We start from the raw sequence: 20420 nt of genomic DNA, 5'->3' as shown, positions 1-20420 counted from the left end.
CTCTTATTACTATTCCAGGAGCAAAACATCTCGCTTTTTAAAAAATTTTTTTAAAGTTATTATTTCCCTGAGCCCAAAGACGCGGAGAAAGGGCAGACAGCGCCCTGGGCGCGTGGCGGCCCCACCCGCGCGCGCGGCCCCTAAGAGCCGAGAGAGGGACGCGGGGTCTGGGGGTGCCGCCGGCTCAGGGCCAGCAGCCGCGCCCCGCAGTCCCTCCGTCTGCCACTCCACGTGGTCAGGATCAACAGTTTGTTGAGCTCATCAGTGACACCTTGAACTTTTCATAAAGAAAATGGGTATTGCACCGGGAGGGTTTGGCCGCGGCCGCCGGGCCGGGTCGTGCTTAATATTCAATGATCTCGCTCGCGCCTCCCCCTCCTCCCCTCGCAGAAATTCCTCCGAGTCCGTTACTGGGCTCCGACTTTTAAGTTAATTTGCTGCCCCCCCAACCTCGGCTAGTAACCAGCGCCTTTAGGGCCAGCCTCCCCCCACCCAGCTCCCGCCTGAAAATGACATTTCGCCGGCGTCTCCGGAGGGGGCTGAATTTCACTTTGTAACTTTCTGCGGAACCCGAGCCCGGGTGGCAGCTCGGGTGGTGGTATCGTATGCAAATACGCATGCTGACGTTACAGATCATGTGGGTTTTGGCGTAGATTCCCCACTGATCGAGACATTTTTTTCCCCTTTTTTTTTTCCCCTTCTTTTTTTTTTTTTTTTTTTTCTTTTTAAAATTTTGGCCACTGTTCCCCGTACGGGGGCTTTTCCTGTCCGTCTGTCTGGCAGGCTGGCCGTGCCCCTCTTTCCCACGGAGCGCGAGCCCGGCGCCCGGTGGGGAGTGGGGAGTGGGTGGGGGGAGCCAGCAGAGTTCCATTTTGGAACGCCCGTGCCGCGTCTCCGCGCTCCCAGCCCGGGTCCCCGCGTCCCCAGCCCCGGCGCAGGTAAGAAACTTCGCCTCGGCGCCCGGCACCCCCCGCCCGGCGCCGCCAGCCCCGAGCCCCGCACGCCGGGCGCCGGCCACTCCAGCCCAACTTTCCCACCGCCGCCGCCGCCGCCGCGGCTCCCGAAAATGTGTTGTTAATGGGACTTGGCCGGGTTTGTGATTGGAGGGGGGGGGGTGCGGAAGGGGGGGCGGTGCGGGCCCTTTTTGCGGGTGGGAGGAAATAAGAGGATCCGGAGGGGGGGCGATTTTTTTTTAAGAGTTTTGATTACAAGTTTGGATAAATGGGAGCCAGACCGAGGAGGAGGAGGAGGAGGAAAAACATGTCTACGTTTCCCTATGTCGACATAAGCCACAAAAAAATATGGCGTCCGCTTTCGACAGGGCGTTACGTAGACCCGACTCTGTTTTTATTTATTTATTTCGTGGCCGTCTCCCTCCCTCCGTGGCCCGGCCGCGGCGCTTTGTGCAAACGGGGCAGGTCCCGCGGGGACTCCGGCGGGACGTGGCCCGGCCCGGCGGGTTTGGCAGGCAGGGGGGCTGCGTGTGCGAGCTGCCCCCCCTCCCCCGCGCTCCCCTCTTCTCCCCTCTCCCGGTGACGATTCGCCGTACTGTGGTGGCAGGAAGCATGACGCCGTGGGTTGAGGCTGCCTCTCCTCTCGTCGCCGCCGGTGGCTGCGGGCGGCCGCGGGAGCTACCTGCCGGGGGCAGGGCCGGAGCGCGGCGCCGGCCCCCACGCCCGGCTCAGGTGGCGGGGCGCCCGCGCAGGGGACCGGCGCGGGGGGGGGGGCCGGGGGGGGCCGGGGGTGGTGGCCCCGCCGTCCGCCGCCGGCCGGCCCACGCCCGCGGCCGCCTCTGCCAGCCGAGCCCACGCTCGCCCCCGGAGCGGCAGCTGGCGCTGGCGTCCGCCCCACGGGAGAGAGGTTCATCTTTGTTGGTGTCGCGGCGTCTTTGTGGCTTCCGCAGGACTTGGTATCCTCGCCTCTGCCAACTTGCCCTTTCCCCCGCCGCTGTGCAGGAGGCTGCGGAGACGGAGAGGAGCGGAAAGTTGGGAACCAGTGAGCATCCCAGGACGGTCCCCTTGGCCCCGTGGCTGTGCGGAGCTCGGAGGCGGAGGAGGAGGGTGGCTCGTGAGGCTGGGGAGAAAACTTGGGGAAGCCAAGTTGTGATTTGCTCGGGCTTCCACCTGATTGATCGGCTTCAAAGCCAGTGGGGTCTCTGCGTTCCGCTGTTCGGGGACGGCCTTTTGTTTGTCCGGAGTTGGGGGCGGGGGGGGGGGAATAATGACTTTCCCTGGACCCATCTCCTTTGAAAGACGCATTATCCCGCGGGTCCGGGGGAGGGGGGGGTCCACTGAGTCTTGTCAGGCCCTCGAGTTCTTCCCCTACCTGGTCCCTGACGATCGATCGCTGTCTGTCCAAGTCAGCAGCTCTCCGGGTCTGAGGCAGGCCCCCTTGGGCAGGTTTTCGAGGGGCAGGAATCCCTCCCCTTCATCCCTTGGATAGCTCAGACCTCCCACACTTACCCTCTTAAAACACCACACACACACACACACACACACACGCAGGCACACTCACTCACACTCCTTTATGTAGAGCAGAAATTAATGCCTGTTGTAGTGAAGGGGGTGAGCTTCTGAGAGCTCTTCAAGACTTCAGTCAAAAGGTGATTTTCTATTTATGAGGGCCCCGAGTTGAAGCAGTTCAGTCCCAGGGCAGTAATGTCAAAAAGCATTTGGATGACAACCAAGTGGAATAAATATCTTGTAAAATGGCATGTTTAAAAGTAAAAATAGATTAATGGAGCCCTCAAGTGCTTGAATGGAACTAACATAAAGGTTTGATTCAAGTTTAAAGGGAAAATTATATAAAGCTGTATACACATCTTCTTTTAAGGCAGGGCGCCGAGGGAATCTACAAGTAAGATTGAAATGCATCGCTGACAGTAACCGGACCTGGGATCTGTGGGAATTTTGTGGGTGCTGAAAAGCCAGGCTTTGATTGTTCCTGTGCGCACGTGCCCCTTCTGGCTCGGTTTGATGTCAGCGGGGGTGCACCTGAAGTTAACAGCTCTTGGGGGAAAATCAGAGGCCAGGGATTTAGGGTAAATCTGATATATTAACCAAGCCCCATGGAAAGGAAAAGATAGAATGACAAGTGTTTGTTGGTACTCAAGGGTATTCTGATGAAATGCAGGGTATATTGACCTGCGGAGAGGTGACCCCCACCCCAGGTATCTCATCTCCATCAGGGCCATGTGATTGAGTGGGACGCCAGGCACTTGACAAAGAGAATAATGACAGTGTTTGATCACGGTTGCTAACATTTACTGTTTTAGTGGGCCAGGCACAATGCTTTCTATTCTGGGTGCTTTCTCATTTAATTCTCACCAAAACCCTGTGAGATAAGGACTGTTATTATCTCCAGTTTGCAGTTGAGGAAACTGAGTCTCAGAGAGGTGAAGAAATTTGCCCAAAGCTGCAGAGCAAAAAGGGAAGCCGGTATGCGAAGCCAGTATGCGAAGCCGGGCCTTGGTTCTTTGCCTTCAACACTCCTGTTACGGCAGCTCCGGGATAGGGCGAGTCCTCATTAGTATGGAAAAGTAAAGGGACGGGTGTAGGTATGAAAAAGGAGGAACGGTGACCCCTGCCCTGGAGTCTGAACTCCAGAATTTTCCTGGGCTTCATTCCTTTATTCATTTATTTAGCAACTGTGTGTTGATCTATTTGTTCATTCAGCAGCTATAATAATCATCCCGGGAAGAGTGCGGTCATTAACCATTTTTATATGCCAAGAACTCTTATAAGTGCTTCTGGTTACTTTGTCTTCATGACAACCCTGTGGGGTAAGTACTGCCGTTCTGTCCCTTTTATAGATGAGGAAGCAGAGGCACAGAGAGATTCTCCCAACTTGCCCAAGGCCAAACAGTAAGTGAAGTGCCAGACCCCGGAACACGCTCGCTTCAGGCTCCAGCGCGCTGCTCTAGACATTATAGAGATGCTGGGGACGTAGAGCCCCCTAACCTCAATGCAAAACACTGCCCCAGGCCCTAGGAGAGGCTGGCAGGATCCAGACGCCCCCTGCCCCCTAGGAATCTGAGCAGCGGGTTGGCCAAGTCAAGCAGGATTAACTAAGTGCTGTAATTGAGAAAAGCGCAATGAAGGGTGTAATTACTGTGCTCTGAGGGAATCGTGGAGGATTTCCTAAAGGGGGCAGCGTCTGAACTGACCCATGGGATGAGGAGGGACAGTGTCTGGAGGTGCCGAGTACGACTGCATTCAGCTGTTAGCTGCAGAAATCCTAACCGCTGGCCACTTAACCAGAGGGGGCGTACTTGTGTCAGTCAACGAGAAGGGTGGGTGGGACGATGTGCCACTGGGGACCCAGGCTCTGTCTTTCCACTTTGCTATTCTTAGGTACAGGCCTTTGGCCCCAGGTCTTGAGGTGGGAATGTGGTTGCTGTGGCTCCAGGCTTCACTTCCGCCTTCCAGGAAAGAGAAAGCAGGATGAGTGAGGCTTAGAGCATTTACCTAAGTGTGGCTTTACTGTTAATGTGGGAAGAGATGCCTCTCAGGGACTTTTGTCCTTAGCTCGTTGGCCAGAACTGTGCCACCTGGCCACCAGGGAGGGACAGTTGTGTGTTTTGGGGTAGGCACATTGCTGCCGTGAACAAATTGGGGTGAATGGTGCAATGGTTGTTGAGTTGGCAGATATAGTGTGTGTGGCCTAAGAGGAGAGGAAGAAAGGTTTTCCCGGCGAAGGTAAAACCACGTCACTGTGCCTGTTCTGAGGGAGTGGAGAGGGCGATGCGGGGAGGGTTGTGCAAAGAGATGATGCCCAGACTTGGGGGTGGACGTGGAGGAAGTTGGCTTTTAATGCATAGGTACCGGGGACCTACGGCAGGTTTCTGAGGGATGTCATGTGTTTAGGAAGGTAAGACTGACAGCGATGTGCCTTGTGCAGACAAATCAGCTTGGCTCTTATTTAAAATAAAATGAGTTCTGGAAAGTTTTGGACCAAGGGACCAGTTTTGCCTTAGGGCAGAAAGAAGACAGAGTGCAGTAAGAAAGGAAGGAATGATGGGGAGATGTCTTTTAGGTCCTGCCAATAGGAATCCAAAGTTAACCTGATATTAGTCCACTTTTACCAGGAGGTAACTAGCTCTGCCTTATCATATCTCAGTTAGTGGAGCTGAAAACCGTGGAGGTAGGTACGGTTACTCCCCAAACACTACACTTGGCCTTCCTCCTGACCCTCAGACACCTGGGTCTTACCTGCATCCGAATAACTTTGGTCATGACCCTTCACCCTTGCTTTATTTTTTTAGGATTTATTTCTTTATTTTAAAGAGAGCAAGAGAGAGGGAGAGAGAGAGAGCGCACGCGCGTGTGTGCGTGTGCGCACAAGCAGGAAGGGGGGGGTGGAGAGGGTCAGAATCCTGAGCTGACTCCCCAGTGAGCATGGAGCCCAAAGCAGGGCTTGATCTCATGCCCCTGAGATCATGACCTGAGCCAAAATCAAGAGTCAGACCCCTCACTGACTGAGCCACCAGGCGTCCTGCTTCACCTTTGCGTTAAATCAGGGGGATGCGACCAGGGGCATCAGAGGGACTTCTGTCAGGTTCCCCACTCTGGATTCTTCCAGCAAGACTCACGTCCCTGATTCTCCGCTCATGTGGTTAGCTTTCTGACTTTGGGCTGTTCCTTACCTCGCTGAACCTCAGCTTCCACACCCCGAACACGGAGATTGTTCCAGTAGCCACCTTATGGGTTGCTGTGCAGTTTGAGAAGAAACTTACGAGAGGGCTTAGCATAGCCCCTAACACCGTGTTCAGGACACGTCTGCTGTTGTTACCGTCATCACGCCCAGCATCATCACGGCCACTGCCTCATGCCTCAGGCATGTGACTCCCCAGTCTCCCTGAAGTGCCAAGTGATTAACACAGGGGATGTTTATCATTGATTCCAAGAACCCCACTGTCCCCATCTCATCCAATGGTCCTCCCTCCTCCCCCACTGAAACGGACAGCCTTCCCGGAATATCGCAGGGAGACCCTGGGGCAGCGCTCAGGGTCTGTAATGTGCTGTGTCATGGTCAAATCCAGACAGCGCGGTTCTGAGAGGATGCTCGGCTACTCACATCTCCTGTGGTAGACAGTAAAGTAGGCATTGCTTTTAGTATTGACAAGGTAGTTTCGTTTTTAACTGGAAAAAAAAAAAATCCTTCCTGCTTCCCCTCCCCCACCCTTCTGTAAGGCCCCCCACCCTACATCAAACAGGTTGTGATTTTAAGAACATCCACCCACAATCTGTTTCCTGTTCCTAGGCTTAGAGTCATGCATTTGAGAGGGGTTAGTTGGCAATGGTGTGAGTGTGAGAGTGTGTGTGTGTGTGTGTGTGTGTGTGTGTACACGCACGCACATGTTGACCCCCAAGGAGAGAAACGGTCCTGACAACAGTACATCAGTTTCCACCCAAACTTTAAAATGGAATTTAAAAAGGCCAGAGCCAGAACCAGTTTTCTGGCTGACACCTCGCTTTACCCCCCCGGTGAACAATTCACCTGTTAAAAGGCACAGTTCACGCACTTTCTTCCTTCTTCTGCCCCCACTGCAACCCTCTGGTACAAGAAACACTTAGTGGAGATTAAATCTTACTACACAATGTTTCACTGCGATGGTAGTTACCACTGCGAGTCCACAGTGAATGAAGGCTTGTACTACTGATCCATGGGGGAACGATGTTAAGGAGTGTGACCCGGGCATTTGCTTTGGTGTAAGAGATCTGTGGTATGTTTTGGGGGCACACAGGCTTGGTGTGGGATGGAAAAGTGAGAAGCATGTGATGGGTTTACTTCCGGATTTAAAGCCATGCTGGGTTTGCCCTGCAGGGGGAAACCAGCAAAATCCTGGGAACCATTTGCTGTCAAGTTCAGCGTGGGGAGTGGATTCATGCATCCCCAGGGCCTCAGAGAGAAGCCAGATTGAGTTCGCTCCTTCTTTGGGAGGGAATCCTCCCTGTTGGGGGCCCAGGACAGACTCTGTGGGAGAGAGAAGGAGCCTGCCGTTGAGAAGGGAGGAGGCAAGACGTGAGGAAGAGCTCTTGGGCTACAAGTTCTCGTTGGCCTGGTGGGGAGGCTGCCACTGCAGCTTCTAGACTCCAGAACGTCCGCAGAGAACCGAGGAAGGCCCAGGACTCTCACCTGAGGAGGGAGCACGCCTGCACACATGCACGGGCTGTGCAAACACGAGGGTTGGAATCAGTGTCGCAGAAGAGCACTCCTCGGTGGGACTGACATTCGTGCCCGCCCCCAGCTGTCTTGGCCCTCACCCCCCTGCCTTGTCTGCTCCGACTGGTGAGATGGAACGATGACAAAGTTCCCTATCCACCCAGCCGCACTGCAAACACATGGTGTTGCCGCCTGGAGAACAGCAACACGCCCCCAGCTGGAACGCCTCCTATGTACCAGGCACTGTGCTGAACACTTCCCTCTCACTGTGGCGTTCATTCAGTTGTGACCATGAGGAGCGCTTCGAGAGCAGGAGTGTTGCCCCATTGCAAAGACTGGAAACCAGAGCTCAGAAAGGTCACGTTCTTGCCGAAGGTCACAGAGAGAAGGTGGCCAAGTCAGGATTCCAACTCAGATCGGTCTGATCCCAAAGCCGGCGGGTGCTCTTCGCGGGCTTCTGGAGGCTGGCAGGAAGGATGGGGAGAAGCGACGGTTTCAGAACGCGCTTCTGGGCAGTCTGATTGCTTTTCTGCTGAAGGGGCGTAGGGGTGTGGGTGTGCATGCATGAGTAGGAGTGTGTGTGTATGTGTAAGTTTAGTCACAACAGAAGAGATTTCCAAAACCACGCTCGTTATCCTTAGTCCCCCAACTCCCCCCGCCCCCGCCCGCACCCCTGCTTCAAGAAAGACAACTCTAAAACCTCCGTCAGGGTCTGTGACAGAACATTCTTCAGGGGGCACTGCACCCTTTCCACCCACTCCCTGCGTGTTAGGGAGAAGGAATCCCAGGGGGCTGCAAGCTGCACTTGGGGACCGAGGAGACTCTGGGCGCTACTTTGGAGATGCTGAACACCCTCGCCAGCCAGTGGGGGAAGGAGATGGAGAGAGCAGGCGTTGGGAGGGTGGAAATGGCTGTGTTGCTGTTTTTATACAATAAAAGAGGATCATTGTAATTGGGAGCCCTTGAATCATAACACGTCTGCCTATGGCTCTCTCCAGCTGCAGAGCCTTTTAGTTAAATAGCACACAGAAACCTCCTTTCAGCCGGTATTACTTTCCCGCTGTTCTTAAAATACAAGACGGAGCTGAACTGCGGTAACGACAAAGCCATCTCAGGCTCCCCCAGCCCCCGGGTGTACCCAGAGCCCCCACGGAATCTCCCTGGCCCCTGGAGGAGGACATTTAGAAATTCTTTTCATTTGTACTGCATCCTTGCCTTTTTGGAAACAGCTCCTTTAAGATATTTGCACACAGTCTGGTGAGAGCGAGATGTCACAGCCAAGTTGTTTGGGGGTGGGGGCTGCCCCAGAAGGGGCAGAGAGAGGCCAGCGCGCGGGTGCTGGTAGGGATGGGGTGTGTCTGTGCCTTTCGTGGGGGTCAGTGGGAAATGGAGAGATACGGACTGACAGCTAGAAGCTGGAAAAAGAGATTGCCCCCGGCCAAGAAATTTAGGGGAAGGGACTCTCCCGGTGGATCCTGGCAGGAGCAGAGAGAACCAGAGACCCTCCCCTCCCCTCATCTTCCCCTCCCCTAAGAGAGCGCTGAGGGTTCATTATCCTGGAGAAAGGCCTGCTACTTTCTTCTGGGGAACTTTGTGTTACAGAATTAGTGACGAGCATACCACCGTGAACTTCTGCCAGAGGCAGGCCATTCAGGAGGAGCTGGGAGACTTCACATTGTTTCCAAGAGCAAGGGCGCTGCGGGGCCACAGAGTAGAAACCACTGGGCTCATTCCGAGGGTTAATGGTAGACATTGCGAAGATGGAGGGCTGTATTCGGCTCTGTGACATTGAACATGGCCTGACTTCAGCACTTTCGGAAATGGGATTTATGGGTCTTCTGGTACAGAGTCTAATGTCCTCTGGGATCTCCGGAGGAGGATATTGGGAAGCGGGGGATGAGTCTCATAGCAACATGGTGCACTAGTAGGATCGGGGAGTGTTCCAGCTGGAAGAAACTTCAGGGTGCACCGAGTCCATCTGAGGGAAACTGAGGCCCAGAGAGGTTAGCCCATTCACCCAAGATGACATGATCACCAGGCAGTAGATCACTCGTCCTCGTCTATACAGTCGAGCTTACAGCTATTGTACCCTTGCGCCTTCCCTAACTACTCTGTGGTTTCTGTTTGGCCAGCAAATGCTCAGCACCTGCTGGAGGAGGAAAAGGGCGTTCCGGCCCGCAGGAAGGTCTCAGTCATGGGGCACTTAGCAACCACGGTTGTCCTCATACTGATGTGGTAGGCGCAATGCTGAGCACCCTTTGTGTGTTAGCTCATGAAACGTTTTAAGACATAGAAGAATTCTTTTATCTCTGTTTAACAGGTGAGGAAGAACAGAGCGGGAAGCCCTTTGTCCAAGGTTTCTGGGAGCCAGGCAGGCTTCTCCCGCACCTGGGGCTCCTCCGGCACCGCCACGTGCAGCCTCTCCTGCCCTCCGTGCACCTGGGGCTCCGCTGTCCCCGATTAGAACTTGTGGCCGAGTCGCCAGCTCGTGCTGAGGGTGACCCAAGGATGCGCGTGCATTTGGGGCTTGACACGGGGCTTCCTCACACATAGTTTCCCCCAACCCCCTGTTTATTGAATGCCACCGTGTGTAGGCTCCTCATACTGTCACCGCACAGCCCAAGTCGTTAGTCCAGCGACCCAGCCGAGCAGGGGGTGTGAGGGTGGAGCTGGGACTCTAGCACAGGCCGTGGAGTCCAAGCCTGGAACAGTTCCAGCCCCGTCAGCCATGCTACAGCCATAACGTGCTGATGGGGGGGGGGCCTCTGTGGGCAGGGACAGGTCACTTAGGGACACCCGAATCACCCTAAAAGTCCCCCTAAAATTAAAGGAACTGGGGCACTTGAGGCAACTTTCAACTGAGCAGTAGATACTTATTTGAACATATTAAGAAGTACCAGTTATCTCACGGAACAAACTGAGGGTTGCTGGGGGCAAGGGGGTAGGGAGAGGGTGGTGGGGTTATGGACGTTGGGGAGGGTATGTGCTATGGTGAGTGCTATGAAGTGTGTAAGCCTGATGATTCACAGACCTGTACCCCTGGGGCAAATACTACCTTATATGTTAAAAAAAAAAAAAAGAAGAAGTACCAATTATAGACACACCTGGGTGGCTCAGTTGGTTAAGTGTCTGCCTTCAGCTCAGGTCATGATCCTGGGGTCCTGGGATCGAGCCCTGCCTCAGGGCTTCCTGCTCTCGGGGAGCCTGATTCTCTCTCTCCCTGTGTCTCTCCCCCATCTTGTGCACACCCTTTCTCACTCCCTCTCTCTCTCTAATAAGTGAATAAAATCTTTAGAAAAAACTACCAGTTATAATATATGGGGTGCTGTGTGCCCAGGCCCTGTGCCGCTGTGTACACAGGTGTTAGCATTAGCCCGTATTTTAAAAGAACTTAAGGTATAATGTACATCCCTTAAAACTCACCCATTTATAAAGTGTACAACTAGGTGATGACGTGTATTTACAGCTGTACAACCATCACAACAATCTCCATCTCCATCATCTCAGAAGGAGATCCGGTGACCATTAGCCCTCACGCCCAGCCCCCTCTGCAGCTGCCCGTCCCAAGCCTTAGCAACTGAATCCGATCTCTGTCTCTACAGACCTGCCCTTGCTGAGCATTCCATACAGGAGAAACCGTATAAATGCCTGGTCTTTCGTGTTTAACTTCTTTCACTTAGCATAGGGGTCTTGAGGCTCGTCCGTGTTATAGGACGCACCAGGGCCTCATTGTTTTCACGGCTCTGTAGTATTCCAATGTGTGTCCGTGTCTGCGAGGGCCACCATAAAAAATATAGCAGACCCAGTGGCTTCAACAACAGACATTTATTTTCCCATGGTTCTGGCGGCTGGACGTTCAAGATCAAGGTGTCAGCACATTCGATTTCTTCTGCGACCTCTCTCCTCGGCTCGCAGATGGCCACCTTCTCCCATGGCCTCACATGGCCTTTCCTTTGCATCCCTGGGGTCCCTCTGTGTGTCCACATTTCCTCTTCGAAGGACACCAGTCAGACTGGATTCTGGCCCACACTCCTGGCTTCATTTTAACTTAATTCTCTCTTTAAAGGATCTGTCTCCAAATACAGTCACAGTCGGGGGTACTGGGGGTAGAGCTTCAACGTGTGAATTGAGGGGGGATACAGGTCAGCCCCTTTTTTGTTTGTCCATCCACCTGCTAATAATTGGGTTTCTATATTCAGGGCTTTGGAACAAGGCTGCTGGGAACACTTGTGTGCGATCTGTATGGGGGTGTGTTTTTACTTCTAGCAGGAAGAAGCTAGGAGTGGAATTGTTAGGTTAGATGATCCCTTTGTATTTAACTTATTTTTTTTTAAGATTTTATTTATTTATTTGAGAGAAACAGAGAGAGAGAATGAGCAGTGGGGAGGCGCAGAGGGAGAGAGAGAGAGAGAGAGAGGGGGGCAGACTCCCTGCTGAGCGGAAACCTGACATGGGGCTCATCCCAGGACCCTGAGATCATGACCTGAACCAAAGGCAGGCGCTTCACCGACTGAGCTCCCCAGGCGCCCCTATGTTTAATTTTTTGAAAAACTACCAAACCATTCTCCACAGCGGCAGCACCACCTCACATTCTCCGCAGCGGGGCAGGAGGGTTCTGGTTTCTCTGAGTCTCCGCCAACCCTTGACATTGCCCTGAGCCCCATTTTACGGGTGAGGAAACTGAGCACGGCGTAGGGAGGGTCAGTCGCGTGGCTCGAGGGCAGAGGAGCGGGATTCACAGGCCAGTCTGACCAGTAGACTACCCTGGGCCCGGACTAGGGTGAAGCAGGGGAGGCCTGGCTCCTGCAAGCGCGGGGCCCGCACTGGAGAGAAGTGTCCCCTTCAGTTTCATGTCCTTGGGTGTCTAGTTGGCCACCCGCCTCACCCCTGTCCTTACCCTGCCACTAGCCTGCTCCCTGCATGTAGGGGGCTATGCTCAGTGTTGGGAGCAGGGTGCGGGATACAAAGATGACCAAGCCACAGCCCCTGCCCCGGAGGAGCTCGCAGGCAGGCCGGGCAGTGTGTGCATTTGCTGCGCCACACGGCTGGCCTAGCGGGACTCACGACGATGGAGCCCCTGCAACCAGGTCTCTGTGTGAGTCTCAAGGGGCAGCACCTCTGAAGTACTTAGCCCAGCACCTGGCACCTAGGCAGTGCCCCAGAAGTGCTGGCTCAGACTGGTGTGTTATCACTGACCTATCTCGGACCTTCTGTACGGTGAGGCTAACTCTGAGTCATGAGGGCTATCCTTCTGCCTTGGATCCATGACCAGGGGCCACACCCCTACCCCACCGAAGCAGCCATCACCCAGTGAGCAGGAAGTGGCCGGGGTGAAGGAACGGGCCATCCAGGCTCTCCTCGGACCTGCTGAGCCGGTCCTGGGAGTGGTGGGTCCCATCCGTGGAGCCCAGCGCCGGCTCTTCTTGGCGTCTGGCAGTCCCTGGCTGGGCTGTCAATGCTCTGTGTCCGGCCCTGCTACCTCCCAAGCCAGAGTGCGATTCCTGTGTTTCCAGGTATGAGAAAAGACCTGGTAGATCGTGTGTGGGGCTAAGGTGAGCCAGGGAAGGGTGCTTCGGGGCCTTTCTGAGGAATTGGCAGTCCCCTGGTTTCCCCCAGCTGGGAGAAAGGGCCTTGTCCGTGGCCTTGGTTATAACCAGATCAGCCTGCTGCTTGTTGAAGGCTGGGAGGGGTGTACGGCTTGACCTTGGGAGGGGATTCATGGAATCAACCTCAAGATTTCTGGATATAGAAAAGATACATGCCACTTACAAAAATGATAGAAATGTGTGGTTCTAAAACACCCAATCTGATCATGTTTCATTATCCTTCTAAAAACCTCCCCGTGTCTATGGTTGTCCAGGAGTCACAAGCCCAAATGCTTTCAGGGGCTTTGCAGGTCGTATACGAGAGTGAGGGGGTGAAGTAGAAGGTGGTGGCAAGTGATGGGAAATGGGTCAGAGTGAAAAGCCTAAACCCAGTCTAAAGGTGTACAAAATCCATTTTTTTCCCAGTGTGCTTTTCTATCCATTTTAATGAGGACCTCCCCTTAGTCACTTCTAGCCCATAGGATCAAGTCCACAAATCCCTGACTCGCACATGGCAACTGTCTGAGAGCGGAGCTCTGCCCACCAGGCTCGTTCTATAATAACCAGTGGGCCCCTTGCCTTGTGCGCCACACTCCAGCCCGACAATACTGGCCCCTAAACTCATGTGCCATCCTCTCCCCTTTTCCTTCCCCCCGGAAAGACTCCTCCCCAAACTCAGCAAGACCTACTCATTCCTGCTAGAGGGAGAACTTGCTCCCTCCTCCGAGAAGCAAGTGTGCCATAGAAATAACCCCTTAGAGATCTTAGCACGTTGATTTTTGTCCGTCTGCATGTCTTGTCTCCTTGAAAAACTCTGAGCCACCCCACCACCCCAAGGGAGGGTTTCCTGTTTGTCTCTATGTTCCCAGCACCGGCTGGAGGCTCACCTATTTAGTAGATTCAAATTGAATGTGCCTCATGTGATTGGACTGTTGCAAGGATGAGTAAAGGACCTTTTCCCCGGAGCCTGTGTGGGAGCCTGCGCTCTGGGTCAGCGCGAGTTAGCAAAACGCGCTGCTGCTCACTGCTGCCCCCGGTGGCGGGTCTAGGACAGTCACTGGACCATTTTGTAACAGGAAGCCGTGGAGGAAGCTTCCGTCCCAGGCTGGTTTTGTCCCAGATTCAGGATCTTTGGCTAAACTCTGCCAAACTCCCTGCCTCACTGGCTCCTTCCCACTGCCTCGTCTGGACCTCTGGCCTCTGTGTGCGGCCTGGGCCCACTTCCTCCATCTGACTTGTCCGCCCCTCTGTATCCTCTTGGGAACACGGTCTTCACCTTCCCATATGGCACCTACAGCAATTTCACGGGTCGTGGTGCACGGTCTTTCTACTACTTCCAATAGTATACTGGTTTTTTACTATATTTTACTTTATTTTATTTAATTTTATTTTATTACCCAAGTCTAAACTTGAGACCAGACTCTACTGTCAAGGTAATAGAGAGGAAGGAAACAAAGTGATTGAATGCCCACTACATGCCAACCCCTGAACCGAGCATATTGTGTACTCTACGTTGTTTTAAATTATTTAATTCTCCCAACAACCCCACTTAGTAGACATTTTTATACCTATTTTATGGATGAGGAAATTAAAGCATCAAGAAATTAACTTGGCTGAGTTATATAGGAAATGGTGGAGCTGGGATTTCGAGCCGGGTCTCAGTGACATTGGGCCCCAGGGACATGCCACAGCACGATGTTGGGGTGTTAGGTAAAGAGTATTAAGAGTTTCTGTGTGGGGATGCCTGGCTGGTTCTGTTGGAAGAGCGTGCAACTCTTGATCTCAGGGTCATGGGTCTGAGCCCCATGTTGGGTGTAGAGATTGCCAAAACAAAACATAAAAATCTGAGTTAAATGCCTGAGCAGATGGGATACCAGGGACACTAGTTGTATATTGCCTTCTAGAGTTTAAGATTTTGCTTATGAAAAGCTGCAAGGTAGCCTTACTACCAGGAGCATCTTCTTCCTTTCCCTTACAAGGTGCCTCTTGGTGCTCATATAGCTTCTCATTCCCAAGATACGTGTCCACTTGCAGTTTTGTGACCAATTTTGCCCCCACTCTGGGGAGGGAAGGAAAAAATATCTGTCACGAGAGAGATGGCCACAGTTAGTAAATCTCAGTAATCTTGCTGGGCCATCATATGCAATGGGAAATTGGTCCCCCCGAGATTTCAGTCTGGTGCAGAAGGACTGGCCATTCTGGGACAAACATGCATGAACCCTCTGGAACGGTACTGAATAAAGATACAGGAGCAGTCAAATTAGGCTAACCGATGATGCCATGACAAGGAAACCCCCAGATCCCACTGCCTTAACAGAGCAAGGCTTATCTCTTGCTCTTGGGAAGTGTGTTGAAGGCCAGCAGCTTGTCAAGGTAGCTCTCTTCCAAGCTAGGACTTAGGGATCCGGGTGGCCCGGATCCACATCATTTGAAACAGTTGGCTTTCAGGCTGCCAGAGCATAGGAGAAGAAAATTAAAGGGTCCCCTACACACTCTTTAAAGGTATCACCTCTCCTCACAGGACCCCGCCTAACTGTAGGATGCTGGAAAACGAGGGGGTAGCGGGTGGTATGTGAATGGTGAGTTATTACTATCCCGTGAGGCCCAGGATTGGGGCTGTGATACTTCAGCAAGTCATTGTTCCTTTCAGCCTTGCCAAGTATCGGGGAGTAAAGAGGATCTGTGGCAAAGGCCAGACTCGAACACAGCTTCCTAACACTTAGTCCAGTGCCATTTTGGCATCTAAGGACAGTGCTCAATTGTCCCGCCCAGTGGGTTGTGGAGGAGGGGTCCTGATGCTCAAAAGGCCCCCCGCAAACATGAAAGATAAGAAATGTTTGCAACATATTTACCTTTCCTATATTTTATGGAAGACCATTACAATTTGGTTTGACATTGAATGTCCAGTGTGGCCTAAAGAAAATGAACTTGAACGAGCCCATACGTACCCCCAAGCACCCAAGATGCCAATGCAAGGGTAACTCTGAGAGCCTGCGTTTATGTCGAGCATGCAATGTACCAGGCAGAGTCTCAGCTCTATGTGGATTCATTTATGTGCTCCACCCAACTCCCCGAGGAGGTCCTGACTCTCACTCTCCTCCTGAGAGAAGCCTGCATATCTGCATGTAACAAACGAGGAGCGTCAGAGGCTCTGGGAGGTGACATGGCTGTGAAGCCCAACTCCACAGCAGTGCTCGCTGATTCTCAACCCAGCACTCAGTTTGTGAGGTTGGGAGTATGTTGAGGGATGCAGGAAAGGCCGAAGATTAAGTAGCAGTGCTATTCACGTGAGTCGTGGAATGCTTTGGGGGCATGCAGGCATGCCTATCCATTCCAGGGTGTGCGGAAAGTGTTCTGGAAGCTGGCCACTTTGTCTATCCGTACAGAGAATAGTCAAGCCCCTCCTTTGCATCAGCCGCCAGGCTAAATACTAGGGATTCTACAGTGGTGGGCGAGATACTGCTTTTAATCTGAGTTTGATATATTCCTCTATGGAACTTTCTAAATTAAAAAAAAAAATGTCCTTGAAAGATAACCTCCAGATCATGTATTTGAGTTTTGGCATCAAAGACATGGTGGCATGCGGCTGCTGGGCTCTGCTTAGAAAGTCGGGACCCTCTTCAACCAGTCGGTCCTTCGATTAACCAGCCCCGCCTCTGCTGCTTACCGACTGCACATTTGAGATTACCTAGTCCAACCCTCTGAGGTTTTGTCTTTTTTTAAGTTATATTTATTGATTTGACAGAGAGAGAGCACAAGCACGGGTACTAGCAGGCAGAGGGAAAGGGAGAAGCAGGCTCCCCATAGAGCAGGGGGAGCCTGATGAGGGACTCGATCCCAGGACCCTGGGATCATGAGACCCAAGCTGAAGGCAGTCGCTTAACCAACTGAGCCCCCCAGGCGCCCTCTCTGAGGTTTTTCGTAGAGGTAACCAAGGCTCTAGGATGTGAAATGCTCAAGGCCCTTCTTTAAAATGTTTCAATATCAAAGCTCCCTCCAGAATAACAGATTTTACCAATGATACAAAAAGTTTTCCTCCCTCTTCTGCACTTCCATTCCTGAATGTTAAGGATACAGTGTTTTGCCTCTCATAGGCACTTGACACCTTTGATCTTAGGCCTTTTCACTAACCTAGTGCCCAGGGCGGGAAAGGTGACAGCCTCATCTCCCGTCTCACCCCAGACTTGAGATGTGGTTAAGGGAGCCCCCATTCTTCCCTTCATCACAGAGAAGGTAAAGGACACGTACACGTACAACATCAGATTATTAGCAGTGGAACCTGGGCTAGAACCCTGTGCTTTTTGCTTGTGCTTCACTGTGTGTGTGTGTGTGTGTGTGTGTGTGTGTGTGTGTGATTTTCTTGCTTGTATGTTCAGTATTCAATTTTTATATGAAGTTCTCTCCCAAAACTAATCATCTTAGACTTCCAGGGTCAGGAGGTGGTGGCGGGGGGAAGATATACATAGAGAAGTATGTCTATTAAATGGTTTTGGAGAACTTCACATTTTTTCGCTCAGGGTTTAAAGTGTGGCGTTTGGGCCCCCAGAAAGTACTAGTGTGACTTGGTTATCTCCTGGGAGGGGAGGACTTGGTTTTCATGATGCTGGTAATCCGATGAGGGAACCTGCAGGGTTCCATCTCCCTGACTGTGAGCAGCTTTCTGTGTAGGTGACCGGGCTGGATCCCTCATTCTGGGATTCTGGAGGAGTCCTGTCCTCCTGCCGCCCACCAGCCTCTGCTCTGCATGAATAACAGGCATTTGAATTTACTGATGAGAAGAACAAAACGCTTTTGACTCCTCTCACTCATCTGGAACAGCTGGAATTCATGTGTCTTGCAGGTCCCATGAACTTGACCACGGAAGACACCAGCCATCCTTATGCCTCATCCCGGCTCCCTCCTATCCTGCCCTCCTCCCCCTCCTGGGTTCACATGGGCCCCTAGCTTTTCTGCTTGGCCAGGCACCCTGCAGGGAAGCTGGTGGCAGGCCTACAGCGCCTTCGGGGAGGGGCGCTGGACAGCACAGCAGAGCCCGAGCTGCGGTGGCCACCCGTCGTGCAGAGTAGTTGCTCAGTAAATATTTGTGGAATTTCTGAAGCAGGCAGCACCCCGGAGCCCCCCGTGACCCGGATCCAGGACACAAGCTGTTGGAGATTGGGCACATGAGCCATTTGTTCTGGCAACGAATGAAACATCTTGGCCCCGTGTGCTGTGTGTAGCCCTGAGTGCAGGTGACCAGCAGAGGCTTGCCTTGGTCAGGAGCATAGCTGGTGGTCCCTCCTGAGCCAGGTCATTTCCTAAGGGAGGAGAGAGCAGCGGCAGGTGCGGAGGCAGGCTGGGAGGGACAGAGGATGGAAATCACATGAAACTGCGGAGCAAACGAGCAAAGAACCCAGGGTTCCTTCCCCCAGGTGAAAACCAGGTGAGAGGCTTGCCTGAAGGACTTCCGAAAGCAGAAAAACCTGCAGCTGGAGGTTCTCTCGTGTCCACAGGTGCTCGTGCACACACACATCCAAAACACAGTACAGCTAAAAAGTTTCATGTTTTTGAATCCTTCGTATTGTGTACAACTTTAATAGCAGAAAATACACATTGAACTAACGGTTTGTGTCGTAAGTTCCGAGTTAGAGAGACTCAGCTCTGCAGATCAAGGCTTTCAATGAATGAGGAGACTATACTGTGTAGTGTTTGTTTAAAATAACAGCCCGTGAGAAAATTCTTAACCCTAGGTTTGCAGAGAGGCTCTATTTATTGCTAATTACCTCCTTCATTAGGGGCATCTATCACAACATTCTCAGGGGATATGGGGCAAAGTATCATTTTTTTTTTAAGATTTTATTTATTTGCCAGAGAGAGAGAGAGAGAGAGAGTATACACAAGCAGGCCGAGAGGCAGGCAGAGGCAGTGAGAGAAGCAGGCTCCCTGACGAGCAAGGAGCCCGACGCAGAACTCGATCCCAGGACCCTGGGATCATGACCTGAACCGAAGGCAACGGCTTAACCAACTGAGCCACCCAGGTGTCCCGCAAAGTATCATTTTTAATAAAATAATTACTCGAGTACACATACTCCTACAGATTTCCCCTGATGCCCCTTTTTTTTGTGAAATGAGTTTCATAGGTTGGGACTTGATGTCTTTCCTCACGGACAGCACTGTGACAGGGAGCTTACATCTGGGGACTCTGGGAACACAGGGGGACACTTTCCTTGCAGAAGAGAACTCAAGAAATTAAGGAAGTGGAGATGTTGGTAGTGTCCTCCCACCCCCCAAATGCACATTTGGAGGAGAATAGCTATCAGCTCCGGGCAGTGGCTGTCTTTCTGCTCAGATGGGTCGACGTGGAACTTCTCCACTGCTCTGGAATGAGTATGTGGCCTGAAAGAAATTCCAGGCCCAGAGGTGGGTCAGGAGGCCTGGGTGCACCCAGCGCAGCCGCTGACTACCCGCTGACTTAAGAGCGGGTCATTCATTCCCTCTAGAGCCTCAGTTTCCCTGCTTGTAAAGTGGGGGTGGCCTTACAGCCTCAGAGTCATTTTCCCTCTCCAAAGTCCATAGGTTCTTCTCTGTCCGCTCCAGGTTGGCAAGATTCCTGCAGGTAGGGCTGCCTGTCGGGGGCCCACGGCCACCCTGGCTCCCTCAGAGCGGTCTGTTGACTCAGACCTTTCTGGAAGCCTTGTACAAAAGAACTCGACTTTCCACTGAAATTGCCCATGGAACTATGGTGACGTTTCCTTGGAAAACCCACGTGGTGTTGAGCAAGCAGTGTGCTCCACGCAGCTGCCGATAGTCCAAACTCCCAAGGCAGCCGGTCTGCAACTGATTTACAGGGAAGCAACGAGAAGGGGCGGCCAGAGGGGGTGGGCTGGGGAGGGGGCAGGGGGGAGGCGGTGGCTGGAGAGGGGACTGGCAGGTTCTCAGGTCCCGGTGCCTGGCTGGAAAAGTTAATGGGCCATCTCCGTGAGCCGTGAGCGGGGCAGAGCTGGCCGGCCGCCCTCCCAGCCCGCCTCCTCTGGAATGCCGTGTTTATTTACGGCTCTGTGGATCCCTGTTTCTCTTGGGAAATCACTTCTCCCAGGGCTGGGGGAAGCTGGCAGGATGTCTCCAAAGAAGGCTCCCTTCCCCCGCAGCTAGCGCTCTCAGAGACCAGGGGGTGGCAGCGGGAGAAGCTCTGGAAGAGGAGGAGGTGGGCCCGCAGGTGGTGCTGGGGACGGCTGCGCGCGGGGAGCCTGGCCGAGCCCCCTCTCCTTCCCCCCTTTCCGGTTGGAGCCCAGAAGGAGGGTGGGGACTGGAAAGTGAAAGCGGCCAAGCAGAAGCAGCCGGATTTCCCTCTCCCTGCCCCCACCCCGCCCAGCAGACAACCCCAGAATGACGGCAGGAGCAGGGGTGCGAGGGCTCTTAGGTTAGTAGGTGGTGTGAGCCAGACTCGGTTGGTTTCACCATCTGGCGTCTTTCTATTCAAGGCTGGGATGGTGGCTCCGGGCCCACCTCACACTCACTCCTCCTCGCTTCCTCCGGGGACTCGCGTCTCAGCTCTGCTGCTCGGTCCACCGGAGGCCTTCCTCGGAGAGGTGTCCGCTCCCGGCCTCTCGAGACTCCCACCGCTCGCTCTCGGCACTGTCGAACTTTGGGGCCGGCTTGTGCGGGCTGTCTTGTGCCTCGGGAGGGCGCAGC

The 20420-nt window shown here is 53.3% G+C and overlaps 1 protein-coding gene across 1 annotated transcript in view; it reads left to right on the top strand.

Moving 5' to 3' along the window:
• The first annotated feature begins 585 nt into the window (after positions 1-585).
• ZHX2 (zinc fingers and homeoboxes 2) overlaps positions 586-20420 on the top strand; it is a 155763-nt gene continuing 135928 nt past the window's right edge. The window contains exon 1 of the mRNA XM_080801564.1: positions 586-938. The gene's annotated coding sequence lies outside the window, so the exon portion shown is untranslated. The remainder of the gene's footprint in view (positions 939-20420) is intronic.

Source organism: Martes martes (genome assembly GCF_963455335.1).
Source record: "Martes martes genome assembly, chromosome: 4".
In the NCBI taxonomy this organism is placed as follows: Eukaryota; Metazoa; Chordata; class Mammalia; order Carnivora; family Mustelidae; genus Martes; species Martes martes.
Note: the sequence above shows the minus strand (reverse complement) of the source record. Positions and strands in the feature narration are given on the sequence as shown.